The 15,289-nt window shown below is 39.0% G+C and overlaps 1 protein-coding gene across 1 annotated transcript in view; it reads left to right on the top strand.

Moving 5' to 3' along the window:
• The window catches only part of LOC122562424 (uncharacterized), a 67,278-nt gene extending 59,642 nt beyond the window's left edge, over positions 1-7,636 (top strand). The window contains exon 4 of the mRNA XM_087999787.1: positions 1,748-7,636. The gene's annotated coding sequence lies outside the window, so the exon portion shown is untranslated. The remainder of the gene's footprint in view (positions 1-1,747) is intronic.
• The last annotated feature ends 7,653 nt before the right edge of the window (positions 7,637-15,289 follow it).

A 15,289-nucleotide genomic window follows, 5' to 3' on the forward strand; every position in this document is an offset into this window, starting at 1 on the left:
ATCACTCTTCCCAAGAGGATCCTCGATTACGAGGTCATTAGTAAATTCTGTCTTATTCCACATTATCAGGATTAAGATAGCCTATTCCTTGTTTGTTGCCAAATGTATTATTCTATGCACCCTACGTATTCATCTTCCAGACAAACTGTATCAATTTGGTTTGTCCAGTCTTTATGAAGATTAAAATCACACATGGTAATTGCAATATCCTTCTCAGAAATCATCTTTTTTTACAATTTACATTCTGTCCCACAGTGTAACCACTGTTAGTGGGCCTATAAACTACTCTCCCAGTGAGTTATTTTCTTTGTTATTGCACGATGCATGGTGGCTCAGTAGTTAGCACTGCTGCCTCACAGCCCCAGGGACCCGTATTCGATTTCAGCCTCGGGCGTCTGTCTGTGTGGAGTTTGCACATTCTCCCCGTGTCTGCGTAGGTTTCACCGAGTGCTCCAGTTTCTTCCCACAATCCAAAGATGTGTAGGTTAGGTGAATTGGCCTTGCTAAATTGCCCATAGTGTTCTGGAACATGTAGGTTAGGTGCATTGGTCAAAGGTAAATATAGGATAATAGGGTAGGGGAATGGGTCTCGGTGGGTTACACCAACAAGGTCGGTGTGGACTTGTTGGGCCCAATGGCCTGTTTCCACACTGTAGTGATTCTGTGAAAATAATTCTATGTGTTGATCTTCTAAACCAAGATCATTTCTCACTCCTAGATCCATCCTTTATTAACAGAGCTACCCCACTGCTTAGTTTCTTTCTTTCTGTCCTTTCAAATGTCAACTACTCAAATATTCAGGTCCAGACTCAGTATTCAAGGAACCATATCTCTCCAATGTCTACCCTCTCTTATTGATGCTTTCTATTTGATCTGATAATTAATCTGACTTGTTATGAATACTCTGCGTGTTTTAATTTTGAGTTTTTAAATTTTTTTAACTACTTTTCTCTGCTCTGATCTCATCTCCTGGTGCGCTTTAATGTTTATACACTTTCCTGCTGCTTGTCACTCTCTGGTAATCATTAACCATTCTGCTAGCCTGTACTATTACCCTCCCTTTAATTTTCCAAATCTCCTCTCATGTGAATGCTTCCATACCAACCCCCACCTCATTATTTAGGTTACCGTTCTCCCTACAACCCTAGTTGTACAATTGCCCACGACACTGGTTTCAGCAGAGTTCAGGTGAGGCCCATCACTGTTCAGTTCACTTGATATATCAATACCAAAGGAGGAAAGGTACTCTTAAATCACCTTACAAGTAATAAGAACTTTATTTTTCAAATGGGAATAAGCTATCTTTTTTTAGAAGCTATTGAGAAAGGTAATTAACCTATTTTGAACTGTGCTAATTATATTAGGTATGAGTAAACCACCTGTAGTTTTCCAAATAGAGAATGAAAGAATCCAGATGAAACAGTTGACATGCAGACACAACTTGGGACCCATACATTCAGTTCTTAATTTTAAATTTCTGATTCACATTCAATTGTCTCTATATATCATGGAAACTAGCTGACCAAACTTGTTACACTCATATTAAAACTTTGCCCACTGTCCGATTTACTTTCTGGAATTGTGAGAAAGGAAGTACCCAGCAAGCACAAACAGACAGTCATAACATCCTAGTGGGTTTCTGACCAATGATTAGATTGAGCATGCTGAGATTTTACTAAAAATTTCATATTACAATGCAAAGGCATTTTTTTTTGTCATTTATTGTGCCAAATTGCTTGACTTGCAGATTGAGAAATGAAACAGTTTTTGGCAATTCAGATGGCTTTGAAACTCGAATCGCCCTCAATGAATTGAAGAGGAAATGCCCACATAAACCAAGTGGCAATAACATGATGACAGGAAAGAAAATGCAGCAGACGGGAAATACATGTTTGATCAAATTTAGAAGATTGATTTTGCTATTTTACTTCATATTTTCATTTAAATAAAATTAAATCTCAGTATGCTCAAAAACTCTGGACCATGTATAACATTTAACTAATTGAAGAGAATGTATTGCTTAGTCTAATTTCAGTTAAGATTGTTATCCCAAATTATACAACTTTGCAAAAAAAAAGAGATCTTTGTTGATAATATAGCCTGCTGATCACCAGAGAAGGTCATTTACAGAAATTACAATAAATCTGTTGAGTGAGAAAACTGTAAAACATCTCTCCTCTGTTTGCTATGTTACTACTCTAACTGTATAAAAAGTGTTTGACCTTTTTATCAGAAATATTAAAAATAGTTCACTCCTTGAAAACAAATGTTTGTGCCTGAAATTTGGCACTGGCTGCATAAGGCAAATGGCAGTAATTTTATTGAATCACGATAGAAGAATCACTCACAGAGGATTGACTTGTTTGTTTTACTGTAAGTGCAAGAAGCTAAGGTAGTATTTTAGTCTTTATTGCTGTGATCTTACTGTGTCCAACTGGATCCAACTTGTCTTGCATTCAATATAGCTCACGGCCCATTTTCTTCCTTCTCATGAATCTCTAAGTCTACCACTTAATCAGCTTTCTAAAAAGCTCCTCATGCTGATGCCCTGAAGACTATGAGGTGCTGTCCTTGACTTTGAGCAGTGCTGAACAGGATGGTTCTACACATGCTCCTTGTTTCATTCAGTTTCGATTCGAACAACTATGGAAGTACCACTATTCACTGCAGAACCTAATGTGTTGTGGAAAGGAACCTGACCAGAGTGCCTGCTGCTGTGTCCTCCGTGCAAATTACCAATGCTTTGAAAGCTGTAATGGCTTTCCAGTGCCCACAGTTGAAATCAACTTTGATGAGTTCAATAGAAATATGACTTCAGAAAGTAGGAAATAATATGGAGAGAGGAAGGGAGAAAATATATTCCCACATGTTTTGTCCGTCCAATTCTGGACAATTTCCTTTTCAGCTTGCTATTGAAAGCTAGGAATTGGTAGTACAGGCACACCTTTTCAGTATATTGAGTGGATTTGACATGGTGAATCTCATGTTTTCTTGCGAAACTGACATTTCCACCATCCATTCAAAGGTCCAAAAATCACAAAACCAGCATTGTTTAACTGGAATTTTCTATTTGACTGAACATCCAGTGTCATTGGCATAAACATTACATTGAAAATGTGATTTTTTTTATCTCAACTGGATGGCTCAGTTATTAAAGATAGTAGGTAAAAACATGGACTGCAGATGCTGGAAACCAGAGTCTAGATTAGAGTGGTGCTGGAAAAGCACAGCAGGTCAGGCAGCATCCGAGGAGCAGGAAAATCGATGTTTGAGCAAAAGCCCTTCATCAGGAATAGAGATAAAGATAGTAGGCATACATTTCTAGTTTGGGTGCAATCATTGATCCCAGTCCTGAATTGTGCTCAAAGGTGCACTATTTTAGGAAAGTTTTGTTTTTGTTCAAGTTTACAGCACAGAATCATTCGATATCATTGACTGTAAAATCTTTCAGTTTGCAAATTTTGAGAAGAAATTGCAATTAGAAGTATTTGTTGACATATGTAAGAGGGGAGGTCGAGTGCAGTTTTAGTTATACAGCTTTGATTAGATTTGTCATGATAACAAGCATTCTTAATTAAAGAGTCTAGCCCACCATTTGTGAATAATCTGATTATAAATAACTGAACATGAATTCTAAAACACAGTGCAGAAGCATATAGATTATTATTTATAATATTTTAATATGTCTAAACAGCCCCTTTCAGTGCCTTTGTAACAAAAAAGAAGTTTGATTTTAAGAGACTTCTTGAAGAGCCACGGGTATAATTAACAAGTTAACTTGATTGGGCAATGTGACTGATGTTATAAATGAAACCAAATCCCAACATAATGGGTGAAATTGTTCCAGCTCCTGAACGGCGTGGGCAATGGAGAGTGCATTGAGATAATGTGGCAAGGTCAGAAAACTGAAATTCTCAGTGTTGAGAAAGTAAAGCCTCATTCTGCAACCAGGTTTTGAAAGGCAAGATGAGAGTCTCGCTGGTGAGTAGCGAGAGGCCTACCTGCATCCATTTGCATGCGTTAGCATTGTATTATTTTCTACTGTCACCTCATTGATGTGCAGTTTCCTATTCTCCCACCTGCCTTAATAGAAACTAGACAGTGACAGTTCTGAAAGTGTGTGTACCTGGTCACTGCAGCTCACACTTTACTCCACCAGACTTCCATCTTGGACAACTATCACCAATATCTCAAGGCATACTCCTTGAGCAACGATTATATGCAAACCACATACCCCAGCCCATTGCATGGATGTTGGCATCAGATGTTAGCCTCACTGCACCCCTATTATACATTCTGATCCACTTAGAATGGTTCTGCATGTCAGTGGTGCAATTTAAAGTGCATCTGCAACTTCCATTCCAAAGTTTCTAACAAGTCACTTTGCACGCAAAGACAGTACCCATTCTATTCCAGGGATGTTCAGATGAGCTGTGCCAGTTAAGTTTTGGTCAATGGTGACCAGCAGGATTTGATACTGAGGAATGCAGCAGTGATAGCGCCAGTCCATAGGAGGCAATTAGACTCTCATTTGTTGGAGATGGTTCTTGCCTGGTACTTGTGTTGCGTAAACATTACGTACCATTTAAACTCCAAGCCTGAATGTCATCCATGTTGTATTTCATTAGTACACAGACTGATTCAATGTTTGCAGAATTGCACATCACATTTAATACCTTGCAATCATTAGTGAACATTCCCACTTATGATCATGTAATTAAAAGGAAGGCAGCAACAGCAAACAAAAAATTTGAATGAATATGTCAGTCTGTTTCTATAATTGGCAACATAATAAATATACCTCTAGACACTCCACAGAAGTATTGCAGTCAAAATATGAACTGAACCACATAAGAAGATAGGGTAGATGACCAAAATTCTGGTTATAGAAATAGGTTTTAGAATGTCCTAATAGAGGAAAGCAAGGAAGACAGGAGCTGAAGATATTGATACAGCTTTGGGAGTAATTAAAATCCTTCCCTAAGGGTGTTATGGATCTACCCACATCACATGGACTGCAGCAGTTCATGAAGGCAGCTCACCATACCTTCTTAAGGGCAACTAGGGATGGGCAATAAATTGCTGATAAGCCAGCAACACCCATGTTCCACGAGTGAATAAATAATAAAAAAAGAAGGCTGTTCAAGAGACCGGAGATGGAGAAGCACAGCTTTCTCAGACTGTTGAGGACCTGGATGAGATTGCAGAGATGGGGAGGGTGAGCCCACAGAGAAATTTGCAAACAGGAATGTGAATTTTATAATCAAAGCAAACCAGTATAGGTCAGTGGGTACAGCAGTGACGGGGAACAGAGCTGTATGTGAATTAGGATGAGCACAGCAGAGTTTTGGATAACTTCAAGTTTACAATGAAAATAAAATGTAAGAGGCCAGCCAAGAATGTTTGGGAATAGTCACATCTGGAAGTCAAGAAAGTATGAATGCAAGTTTATAAAACAGATGAGCTGAGATAGGGTAAAGTCAGTTAATGTCAGAGGGGGAAATAAATGCACTAAATGAAAATGTAAGTATGAGGTAAGGAGTTTATTTTGGGATCAGAAGTCACCAAGTCTCTTTTGACAACACCTTCTAAGCCTACGATGACTACTATCTAGAAAGACAAGGGCTTCAGCTATATGGAAACACCACCACCTGTAAATTCAGCTCTAAGCCACTCACCAGCATGACTTAGAACTAGTTTGCTATGCTTTCAGTATCAGTGAGTCCAAATCCTGGAATGTCCACCATAACAGCATTATTGGTGTATCTATAGCACAAGGCAGTAAAAGAAGGCAACTCACCGCCACCTCAGGTAGAGATGGACAATAAATGCTAGCTCAGCCTGTAACGTTCACATCCAATGAAAGATTTTTTTTTAAATGAGCCACCAAAACTGGAACACACTGGCTTAGTTCAGGTTATTGCCAGGGAGCGGGATGGAGTCGGTAACTAGTGAAGTATGGAATAGGGAGTAAAAACATTGGTTTCAGCCTTTCCCAATATTTAATTGGAGGAAATTTCTACTGATCAGCTACCGAATGTTGGATAAGCAGTCAGATAATTTTGCAACAGTTATGACGAATTCCTGTTTTTTTAGTTAAATGCTATTTGTGTTGCAGAAGCCAGCACTCACTGAACATTGTAACTTTCATGGATACGGACAGTTCCAAGGTTGCTACATTTGACTGTTCCAAAATAGTAGTTACATTCGATTCCACCTGGTAACAGAAACAGGAAACCAGTTACAAGGTTTCTCACTAGACAGAGATATTCATCTACTATACTCCACAGCTAACATGGAGTCTGCTTCTCTCTCTCTTCCACATGCACTGCCTCCTCTGGCTGTCAGCTTTGAACTCTTCAAGTAACCCTTCAATGGTCCCAAATTCAAGTAGTAGTATAGTAGATGAATATCTCCATCTAGTGAGGGCTCAGGGAAACCATAGGAGCTATGAAGGTTTTGATAGAAGCATGTGGATGATTAATAATAAGGTAGCTAAACTACACAGGTTCTGTTTAACTGGGATCATGGGAAGCAGTGTCTGAATAGGTATGTGTAGAGAGGGCTCAACAAAGCTGTTGGAGTTGTGAAAGGCTCAAATGAAGTCTGTATACAATTACCATGATGGCAACTGAACTAACAGGTTGTGTGTAGTTGGAACGCTGTTGAATGGTTCTGTGTAGTGAGCACTGAGGGATGCCCTAAGAGTCGTGAAGGTCTTGAAAGGAGTTGGAGCACAATTAATTCAGTACAGGAGACCAACAATATTGGCTTTGTGCTACTTTTTTATTTGTTCATGTGATATCCATATCTCTGGCTAGGCCAATATTTATTGCCCATTCCTAACTATCCTGGGGGAGCTCTGAGCAAAGTTGGAGTTCAGGAAAAATCCAGATTAGTACTGGCTTGTTAAAATGAACTGTTTGTGCAAGGAATGAATTATGCTTGTGAGTAGTTGTTGAACTATTTCCCTCTAAATGTGCGTGTGCAAGCAGCTGCTCTGAGGATCCGCATACGGAGAATGGTGTGCCAACACCGTTTGCAAAATCGATTTTGGTTCCAGAAGTTACTGCTAGTCAGCGACCTCAGAGATCCACGCAGAGAAATGAAAATTAGTGGGAACGCTAGTGCTGGAGTGCAGTTTCCAAAACTCCAAGGGAGCATAGTCACAGGAAAGAAACGTACACCACCAAAACATGAGCAGTTATTGAGGCAGTCCATGACAGACTGGCTTTGAAGGAGCTTCAAGGGCCGACCATCAAAAATGAAGAATTATAAGCCCTTCTGATGTTTTAATGAGATGTGGCACCCACAGTGTCACTAACATCTGGGAGGATTGCTAAGAACTCCATGGGATTAGATTGATTTCATTTGCTATTTGATGTCCTCTGTTGGGTACTTGACTAATATGTCTGTTAGCTTGGGGCATGTCCTTTTAGATGATGTTATTGAGGGGCAGCATATCAATGAGAATTGAAGTGGCTCTCGGAATGGAACTTATGGAATACCAGAGGTAATGGTGTAGAAGCACAAAGAGAAGCCACTGTCAGTGATTCTCTGGCTCTGATTGAATAGATAAGAATGGAACCGTAGTCCTATCCATCGATGATAGTAGAGAGGCATTAGGAGAGGATAGTGCAATGATGAAAAATTTACCTTTGCTACAGTCAGACAAGATTTTTTTTTACAACCAAAACTGTTTTGGTACAGTGTCACAGGTGAAATCCTCATTTGAGGGTTCAAGGAGTTCCAGGCAAAATATGAATGAATTTGGAAAGCAACAACGCATTCAGATACTTTAAAGTGAATATTTGGAGATGCAACAGCAGTTTACAATGATGGTGGCCTTAAGGATTCATTTTTTGAGAAGAAAGGTGAGGATGGCAGATTTAGAGAGAATATTTAACAATATTGGCCAAGATGGGGACCAGGAAAGGGGTGTTAGGTGGCTAGCAGGTTAGTGGGAATAGGTTGAAAGAACATGAGGTGGGTATCAGGGACAAGATAAGTTCAGAGCACCTACAACAATATCTTGGAGCTCAGATGAATCAACAACCATAATCATCCTCTTTATGCTAGGTAAAACTCTAGTAAATGATGTGTTTTCCCTCTGACCCCTACTAATTTCATTTTACAGGTGTTCCTTGATGCCATACTCACATCTGGAGTTCAGTTCCTTTGTCCATCTTTGAACCAAAACTGTAATTAAATGCACAGCTAAATGGTCCTCTTGGAACCCAAACTGAGCATTAGTTTTTGTTGAGTAAATGCTACATAATCATATTGTCACAGACACCTTCCATCACTTTCCTGATGATTGGGTGTAGATTGAAGGTGTATTAATTGGCAGGATTGGTTTTGCATTTTGTGGAAAGGACATACCTGGGCAATTTCAGAGATGTTTTTGAGGCTCCATAGCCTTTGCTTATCCTTACAATAATTTTTTAATGTGAACTGCATCGGCTGAAGACTAACTTCTATAATGGTGATGACTGCCAGAGGATACAGAGGTAGCTAATTCACTTGATACATCTAGTTGTAGATGGTTGAAAACTCTTATGCTTTATCTTTAGAACTCAAATGTTGGGCTCTGCCATCGTCTTTTGAAGTCAAAGGAAACTGTATGTGAAATTGCTTATTTTACGGTTGCAGCCTTTTTCCATTCCAACTCCATTTTTAATAATTTAATGAGCAGATGGTCCACTTCAGCAGCTTTTAAAATTTGCCAGTTTACAACTCTTCTGCCTTGAGAAGCAATCAAACCCAGCAATATGGTCCCTGATTTTTTCAATGCCTGTTCCAAAATGTGTAATGTATAATATTTGCATCTGGCAACTTGTCAGGGTTTTGGTCACAGACAAACTGCACAGTTAAAATGTTTAACCTTGCTGAATAATTTACAATTTCATGTTCTACATTATTCAAGTCCATTACTTGTACGTGTTTGAAAGCTCTTCTGTGTACAAGATTGATTTATTTATTCAATAAAATTATGTACTGAGGCATCTGCATTTCTGATCAGTGCACCCAGACTACCACACAATTTATACATACATTCCATTCCAACTATTGAGTACACTACTATAAGGCACACTAAACCCTTCATCTATCTGTAGTTAAAGTTAACTTCCTTATGTGTCTTCTTCAGTGTTTATACATTCTTCAGTTATGTAAATATTCTTTGGTGTTCATAGAAATGATTGCCTTTACTCTTCATACAATTTGTGTTGAATCCCAACTTTATGACTTCTTAACTGTTAATTAGTTATTTAACAGATCACTTCTATAACTTAATGAGTGCTAAATTGACTGCATATAATGATAATTAACATATATGAAGTGGTCATGTATTCTGAATTAAAAGCAATCCCTTTGTTGTTTGTATTTTTCTAATCAACCAGTTCAGAGATGTTATAACACATGTCTGAAGCAGGTGAATTTAAACCTGGGACTCCTGGTTCAGAGGTAGGGGCACTACCACTGCAGCACAAGAGCTCCATCCCTTTGCTCCTAGTATATGCCTTGAATTGGTGTCAGAAATGTAATTCTGATAAAGTTAATGATAAAGTAAGATACTGAATGATTCAGCCTTATGTCTGATTGTCAAAAGTATCTGATAGGGGCAATTAAATTCTATCTGACTTGACTCAGCATCCTAGAAAATCTTGAGTCACTATTGAAAACAGGAATAAGTGATTCATTACAAAGATGTTAGAAAGGCTAAGACGCTAATGGAAGCTAGTTGTGCCTTATCAGGAACTGACTGATTACACTAATTCAAAGACAGCATAAAGAACAAGCTAATTTAACTCATGACGTTGATTCACTGCTGTAAGTGACTACCATTTTTTTCTTATTCTTTATATTCTTCAATCATGATGACTTTATAATGTTTTAGTTTTCTCATTTTGTAAAACTGAGCAAGTAGATGCAACTTGATGGAGAGGGAATTAATGTGCAATAAGGAAAATACTGAGCTAATAGAGGGAAGTGCATATTATCATATGTAATGGAATAACAATTTGAGATTTTAGATTAGATTATCAACAGTATGGAGACAGGCCCTTCGGCCCAACATGTCCACACCAACCCTCCGAAAAGTAAACCACCCAGACCTATTCCCCCACCCTATATTTACCCCTGACTACTGCACCTAAAACTATGTGCAATTTAGCATGACCAAACCACCTAACCTGCACATCTTTGGATTGTGGGAGGAGACTGGAGCACCCAGAGGAAACCCATATAGACATAGAGAGAATGTGTAAACTCCACACAGACAGTCACCCGAGGCGGGAATTGAACCCGGGTTCCTGGTGCTGTGAGGCAACAGTGCTAACCACTGAGCCATTGTGCCGCCCCAAGTTGCAGATAAGAGGAAATGTAGAATAACTGATATTCAAAATTCTGCATCCTATGCATCAGTACAAATGCAGTGCTTTGATAATTCATTTCACCATTTTCCTCTGGTACATATATTCAGATCTGGGGCAAAACCATTATACGTTAGAGCTTAACCAATTTACAGATTCAAGGGTATGTTGTTAGTCACTGCTTCTACATTGCTGCTACGGGGGCGGCACGGTGGCTCAGTGGTTAGCACTGCTGCCTCATAGCACCAGAAACCCAGGTTTGATTCCAGCCTTAGGTGACTGTCTGTGTCGAGTTTGCACATTCTCCCCGTGTCTGAATGGGTTTCCTCCAGGTGCTCCGGTTTCCTCCCACAGTCCAAAGATGTGCAAGTTAGGTAAACTGGCCAAGCCAAATTGCCCATAGTGTTCAGGGAAGTGTAGGTTAGGTGCATTAGTCAGGGGAAATGTAGAATAATAGGGAATGGGACCGGGTGGGATACTCTTCGGAGGGCCGGTGTGGACTTGTTGGCCGAAGGACCTGTTTCCATACTGCAGTAATTCGAATTCTAGGAATTCTAATTCTTATGGTTTTTTTTGCAACTTTGCTTAACCATCCGCTCATCAGGTTTTCTAAAAACCTCTGTAAGCAGCCATCACACTGAACTGAGCATAAAATCACTGTTGCTGTCAATCCAAGTCTAGTTCTTCTATTCACTTTTATAAATGCTGTGCACACTGGTGTTTGTTCAACCAGTGAGAAAATTTTATTTACAGATGAATACGCACCAAGGATGTGTGTACAAAGTGAGATTTGGCCGGCAACAAGTAGCTGATTGAATATGAAATGAAGGAAAGGATCCAGTCGGATCCATTTCAGAACCATCAACATAAATATAACAACTATGTGATTCACTCCCAGGTGGTTGAATACCTTGTGGGTTTGAACAATGTAGTCAGATGTCTAAGGACGATCAGAAAGGGTGACACTGTCCTTTCCTTGCAGTAAAAAAAATGCCAGAAGCTTGAAGAAGTTACAGTCATTGTAAGTTCTGACTTTAAATCCATAATTCAGAGTCTTTACAATTTGCGAATCAGTTGCAATGTGTCTTCTGGAAGCAAGTGAAATACCAGGAGAAGAGAGATCAAGGAACAGCATGTCCTGACAAGCCAAAAGGATTATTTCACTGAATCCTGTGGATGGGGACCATTGAACTGTCTTCTCAGCTTTTCCTTCCATACATTTTTGGTATCTGTTGGCGTGGTGTTAGAGTTTTGCTAGTAGAGTTATATTTAAACAGTTCGTGGTTATTTATCTATAATCTAGAATCTATTTGTTTGTTATAAATAGGAATACTGGTTAAGTACCGAAACTTGGTCCATTCTTTCTGTCAACCTGGGCTCCAAAAACATATAAATTGGGTAGTTTTTGTACTTTATTAAGATCTTGAACTTTTGTGATGACTTGAGGAATAGCAGGGCATGATTCACAGAGTGCTATCCCAGTGAATTGTGACATGTATATCATGGAGGAACAGGGTTATTTGAGCATTTTGGTCCAGGAGACTGTCACCTCCCTTCGACCTAATTCCACAGTTACAAGGCACTTATTGCCTTTAAGAATGAGGAGAGAGACTGCAGGAAAGGTGAACTATTTGACCATGGTTCAGAAGGCCATTGAAATGTGTGGGTAAAAGAAAATGTGTTCGTAGTAAAAACTATTATAATTAGTGTGAAAGCTACTATTCTATTCTTGCAAGGTTTGTGAAGGTTTGTAGCTCAGGTTGAGGTTTAGGGTGTAGGTTTGCTCGCTGAGCTGTAGGTTTGATATCCAGACGTTTTATTACCTGGCTAGGTAACATCATCAGTGGTGACCTCCGACTGGGACAACACATCTATCCTGGGACAGGCTAAGCAAAGACATGCCAGAGAATTCCTAGAGGCCTGGCACTCCAACCACAACGCCATAAACAAACACATAGATCTAGATGCCATCTATCAACCTCTCAGAAAACGAACAGGAAATGACATCACCACAAACCCCAGGAACCCCATCCAGGAGAAAGATATAAATAGAAAGCAGGAGACAACAGCTTCGCTTCACTTGGAGATCGCCACTGATGATGTTACCTAGCCAGGAATGAAACGTCTGGATATCAAACCTACAGCTCAGCGAGCAAACCTACACCCTAAACACTATTCTATTCTACCAGGATTGGGAATATCCAAAGCTTTGTTGCTTGCTCAACACCAGGGTTACAGATATCTTTTGCAGCTGGAAGATAACATGGAATTATGGAAAAGATCGAGTTATTATGGTCCATTTCAGAACCATCAACATAAATATAACAAAAACTAAGGTTCTACTGAGATGTTTTGAGGAGCAAGAGTCCAAATTGATATCAAAACATGCAGGATGGCTAGACTGGTGCAAATTGGCATAGGTTCAATGTGAAAAAGAGCAACTGTTCCATCAGAATAGGCTCCTCTTGAACTGAAGAATTCTGAAGAAAAGTCATACTGGACTTGAAACATTCACTCTATTTCTCTCCTCAGAGATGCTGCCAGACCTGCTAAGTTTCTTCAGCACTTGATGATTTTATTCCTCTTGAACCAAGCCGGAACCATCTTCCTGGAGAATCTAATAACTAGGGCTGTTGTTTGAACTTTAAACAAGAAATGAGTTGGGTTCCACCTTTGAGAAGTAATAGACATAGAGCTGTATAGTGACTTGGATGATGATAGAGGGAAGTAGCAAGGAACAGAGAATTTCACAACAAGTCTCAAGATAAATGTTTGCCCACTCAGTACTGAGATGATGAGAAACTTCTCCACTCTGAGGATTGTGAATCTTTGGAATTCTCTACACAGAGGACTATCAGTGCTAGGTCATTGAGTATCCCCAGTTTTGGGATTGGTAGGTTTTTGAATTCGAAGGAATATGAGAGATAGGAATTAGTTGGCATTCAAGTCAAAGGTCAGCCATAGTGACAGAGCAGACCTAAGGGACTATGATTTACTCCTAGTCCTTGTTAAATGTTTAATTTCTCCTTTCTCACCAGCTGCTTCTCCAGTGCAGTTCCACCCATCTCTGATAACATCCCTACCATCCACCCCTCGGTACTCACCCTACAAATGTTTAATGGAGTACAAGTTCCCCTGTTGTTATATGAAGTTGTAGTTACAGTGTTTAAAGCTTTCTCACGTAACCTCTGAGCTGCCTCCACATGGATTCATATAACCATTTCCAGCATTTAATTATTATGCCTGTCTGATGTTTGCCAGCCTGTCTGATGACGTCATGTAGGCTGACAGAGCCTATTTCAAATGACTTAACTCTATTGCCAGAAGATCATCTCTATGTAGCTTAATACCTCATGCAACTACATTAAAATATCAACAAATAATTTGATGAGAAATAAATGTGAAATAATCTGTTCATCATCTTACAAAATGTTATATTGTACACACTGCACAATTTGTTTATACAGTATACACAAATAACTACACATAAGGTATGTTATATTTGTATTGTTATGGAATAAACTATGGAGTATGCAATGTAATATATGTTATTGTTGCTGAACTTATTCGTAGTGGACAGAGCAATTTTTAATATAACTTACTGATTGATAATGGCAAGAAAACACTACTAGCCATATTCTCAGACAATCATCAAATATGCCCCTTTGAAGTCCTTCTTTCTACTATTTAATTCTCTATTAATCCTTGCTGTAATAGCAAATAAAGGGATGAAGCTTTGATATAATGTCACAGCTGACTATAATTTCTAGGCTTCTATGATTCACACCACACAAAATGCCACGTAATTGCATATTGTTCAAATGGTCTTGGGCTGTCCCCATCTAGTTCCCTGAAGGTTACTGTGGTTAGGTGGATGGACGGAAATTTTCAAGTTTGAAGTGTAAATGTGGATTTCTTCACTTTGAAAGGAATAATAGGAAAGTAATGTACTATTGATATGCAGAAAGGAGTACAGAGGGGATTTGGATGAACTGATACACGAATCACTCAAAGTTAGTATGAATGTACATCAAGTGAGTAGGTAGACAAATGGGATGTGTCGTTTGTTGTGGGGGAAACGAAATGTAAAAATAAGGAAGTACTACTTTATCTGCACAAGATGTTGGTGAGACTACACCTCGAGTACAATCTACAGTTCTGGTTTCCTTATTTGAAAATGATAAAATTGCTTTAGAGCAGTTCAGGTAAGTTCACTCCAGTCATTCTAACGATCAAGAACATAGCGTAGGAGAGATTGAACAGATTGGGCCAATATTTGTTGAAATTTAGAAGAATGAGATGTGATCTTATTGAAAGGTGTAAGGTCTTGAGGGGACTGGATAGGTAATATAGAGAGGTTGTTTCCTGTTGTGGCTGAGACTTATACTAGAGGACATAGTTTAAGAATGAGAAGTTCTCCCTTCTAAGACAGAGATGGGGAGTTTCTTTTTCTCTGAAAGCATGGTACAGAGTTGGAATTCTCTTCCCCAGAAAGTGAGGTTGAGTCTTTAGACTTAGAGCTGGATAGATATTTGATAGATAACCAAATTAGCCATGATCTTATTGACTGGTTGAGCAGACCTGAAAGGCTAAATTGCTGACTTCTGCTCCTAATGAATTCTTCTAATTCAGTTTCTGTATGAATTCAAATCCCCCATGTATCATACAAATATAAAAGGTATTGTCTTTAATTAGCTGCGCCTAATGAAGGAGTTAGTGAGATTGAGTAAAGTGCTGAAAAGCCAAACAAAAAAGCCCCCAAAATTTTTTTTAAAACTGCCCTCAAAAAACCTCAAGAGCAGACTTCGAAAAAATTATTTTGAGCCCTGCATGCTAATATGAAATGGGATGTGAGGAGGCTTGTGTAGAACATAAATACCGACACAAATTTGTTTGTTTATGAGCTATAAATTGTC

Source organism: Chiloscyllium plagiosum, unplaced genomic scaffold (assembly GCF_037043375.1).
Source record: "Chiloscyllium plagiosum isolate Xiang-an unplaced genomic scaffold, Cpla_swu_hap1 HiC_scaffold_24, whole genome shotgun sequence".
NCBI classification, from domain to species: Eukaryota; Metazoa; Chordata; class Chondrichthyes; order Orectolobiformes; family Hemiscylliidae; genus Chiloscyllium; species Chiloscyllium plagiosum.